At 40.8% G+C, this 3,672-nt stretch overlaps 1 pseudogene; it reads right to left on the bottom strand.

Moving 5' to 3' along the window:
* Positions 1-2,872: 2,872 nt before the first annotated feature.
* Positions 2,873-2,991, bottom strand: LOC145406245 (5S ribosomal RNA; annotated as a pseudogene).
* Between the last annotated feature and the right edge of the window lie 681 nt (positions 2,992-3,672).

The raw sequence follows: 3,672 nt of genomic DNA, 5'->3' as shown, positions 1-3,672 counted from the left end.
GGGTGGTGTGAAAAAGTTCAGGGGTAAGTGTAGTATGAGTGGTTACGCTCGGTTTCACATAAGATTTCCCGCTACGGAGACGAGTCAAGGCATACATCTCCGAGATCAACATCCTCATTTTCAGTCTCAAATTCCTGGCAAACCAGAGAGAGATCATATTTTGGAAAATATGTCATGTAGTACAGTAAAAAAAAAAAAAAAACATTAATAGTTATGAGAATGAAAATGTATAATATACAATAAGCGTATCAGGGAATATGAAATATATACAATGAAGGTGAAGGGGAATATGCGCAATGAAAGCTTGTAGGAAAGAAAATCGCTTGGATGAAGAATGAATAAAGCGAGAGGTGAGAGACGAGAGTAAGGAATGAAGAGAAAGAAGAGACTGATTAATAAGAACTAGAAAATGCAGTTTAGTGAATGGAAGCAAATGAATTGCAATATTAATCACAATCTGTAGAGAAAGGATAATCTCTATAGAAAGTGCAGGTACGGGTAGATGAAATAAAATAACATATGTACAATGTACATCTACTAACTACCGAAACGTCCCTGAAGAAAATGAGAAGTTGACTTGAGGAGGCCTACTGTATAGTAGAGTGGGGCGGTGATCTCCTCTCACGCAGAGAGAACTGAGGCGTTGGCTGGAGAGTAAGGGGGATGACATCACTATTGAGATGGATTTATCAGAGGCAGCCAGGAGCATTAGGTAATCACAAGGAAGATGTTGACTGGAGAAAGTGATGATGGCACGAACTGCACTAGTTGGCATTGCTCCTGAAACCCTGTGGAGGTGGTGGGATGGTGAGTTTGGAGCTTGATAGGGGTAGGAAGGCCTTCTGGCTATCTGGCTGGCCGGCTGGCTGGACGGCTGGCGGAGTGGCTGGAGTTTCAGTCAGCAAGGGTTGGCGGGGTGTGGTAGTATTATGGAAGAGGTGGAGTGGTTTTAGCGGTTGCAGTGGTGAGAGATTTCTAAAACTGAACTGGAGTGAGAGCTGGTAGTGGTTAGAGAAAGGCTTACTGATGGTGTGGCAGTGAAGCTGCCGATGAGAGTTGAAGATTGTCACATGGGTAGAGGTCAGGAACTCACCATTGCAGAATCTCACCAAAAATACGTAGGGCACACAACCATGCTCCGGGTGAATAGAGATCTATGTAGTAGGCTGTAGCCTGGGCAGGAACAGAGCACTGGTAGAGAAGGCAGGTAAGGTGTGGCCAAGTGGCAACTGCACGGTGAATATACATTCGACTCACCACTAGCCACCAATTTGTTTCACCCCTCTCACACCCAGTTAGGAGTAATCCAAAGGTCTTGATGTAGTTTCAATGGGAGTTTATTTAGAGAAGACAAGCACAGGTCCAGCCTGTTCTATGCCAGCCCTTTAATTACCCGCAGCAATGCGGGGAGCCGCTTGCAGGCGTTAGCACTCTTCAAAATATGCTGATACATGCACCAATTTTCACGTAGGCTATTACATATTATTAGATACATATACTGTTACACACTGCTAGTTCTAGTTTGCAAGTTCAAGAAATTATCATGGTATGGATACAGTATTAAGGTATGGTTACAGGTACGATTATAAAAAATTATGATTACACTTATTAATCTCTGGAAAGACTGTTTGAACTGGACGGGTTTCATATGCCCTTCCTTAACTAGTTAATTAAGAGGGAGGGTATTCTAAGCTGAATTGAACTATGTGACGTTTGCTACATGAAAATGTTCATGATGTCAAATTAAGCCCAGCAGGATTATCTGGCTGCATAAAGTCGTTTAGAGATAGCAAGAAGATAAAGAAAACTAATCGTATTTAAAGACTGAAGCCCAGCAGTACAGTCTGACTGAAGGGTGCTGATGGCTATATGCAGAGAGTCACATCGGGGTGCTGCAGATATGAAAGAATGTTGCAGTCACCTCTCGGCGGTTGAAGATAGGAATCTGAAGATTCTTATCGTTGAGAATTCCAAATTCTGCAGTGTTCTTATTGATATTGTAGATATTATTTATTTTTTTAGGAGGGAGGCGGGAGGGGGGGGACAGGGGAATCTAGACGGCTGGCATTCCAAAACCATTTGAGATTGAGGCTTCAAATTTTCAGGAGTGATGTATCTTGGTTGCAGACTTCTTTTGGCACAGTTTTTTTCCCCTACCATTAGCGCCGTACTAGCGCCCTCTATGTTATTTTTTCAAAATTTTCTCTCCTGCACAGCAAAAACTGCTGAATCACTTGCTTTCCAAATGTTCTAGCATGTAGTCGTCAACATATACCAGTGCACCTGGGTATTGATATTAAGATCCAACAAATGTTCTTTGAGATATTGAAAAACAGAACAAAATTGCCGCCTCATGCATGAAAGTGCTAAGTCGGAAAGAATTTGGCCGATTTTGACCAAACTCGGTGGAAATGTAGTGGGTCATAAATGAATATGATTTGCATGGTACCAATGGCCTTAACCTTGATCTCAAGGTTATAGGTCAAAATCAGTACAAAATTATGAGTCATACCGAAAATATCTAGATATTAGGTCCACAAAAATATTTCAAAGACTTCACGCCATATCTGATGGGCAAATTTGGATTTATTTGGGGGGATTCTAATCTTGAATGTGGAATGTGAGTTCTTTGAATATTGCTTCAGCAATTTCAGAATCTAGTTATTATTATTATTATTATTATTATTATTATTATTATTAATTATTATTATAAAATACTACTACTAGTACTACTACTACTACTAATAATAATAATTTCATTCATTCATTGCCAGACGCCATGTATCCCTGACGGGGTGGCCAAGGGCTTAGAGTTAATTGTTTTACAGGGAGGGGCACTAATCCTCCACCAACCCCACTTGACACGTAGGGATGCCAACAATATCTGGTGTTCCCAGGCGGTCACCCATCCAAGTACTAACCAGACTCAACGTTGCTTAACTTCGCTGATCGGACGGGAAGCGGTGTACTCAACGTGGTATGGCCGTAATAATAATAAATATAATCCATCCATCCATCATCCAATCCTACGTTGCCCCATGAGGAGCGTAGAAGCCCGGGGCTAGGCAGGTTGGTCCTGGTTTTTAAAGATGAGAGTGACCAGCCTCACTCATCCCTGAGTGGCATTACTTGAGCAATAAACCCCAACCATTCCTTGGATATAAACCTTCACCGGCTCAATCCGATTGGAGTGCAATAATTACCCATTGAACCACCAGGTGCCAAAATTTGGTTATATGGTTACCAACCAGCGTAGTAAATGGGTACAGGAAACCATTTGGCTTGTCACTCAGTGTAGAGTCATCCACAGGCAGAACAAAGAGGAAAGAATGAAGGAACGAAAGACAGAAGAGGGAGTGTAAAGTCACCCGTAGACAGAAAGACGAGGAAGACTGAAGGAAAGACAGAAGGAGATGGAAAGTAAAAAGGATGGAGGAGAGAAAAGGGCAGACACCAGAGAGCAACACTACATCAAGTGAGTGGATGGTGAGTGTCCCCACCTACCACAAATAATAATAATAATAATAATAATAATAATAATAATAATAATAATAATAATAATAATAATAATAATAATAATAATAATAATAATAATAATAATAATAATAATAATAATTAGTAGTAGTAGTAGTAGTAGTAGTAGTAGTAGCAGTGGTAGTATCCAGCTTAAGA

The sequence above is a fragment of the Coenobita brevimanus genome, chromosome 69 (genome assembly GCF_032717465.1).
Source record: "Coenobita brevimanus isolate Jiangsu-jjx chromosome 69, ASM3271746v2, whole genome shotgun sequence".
Taxonomy (NCBI): domain Eukaryota; kingdom Metazoa; phylum Arthropoda; class Malacostraca; order Decapoda; family Coenobitidae; genus Coenobita; species Coenobita brevimanus.
This window is presented reverse-complemented; position numbering and strand designations above follow the sequence as displayed.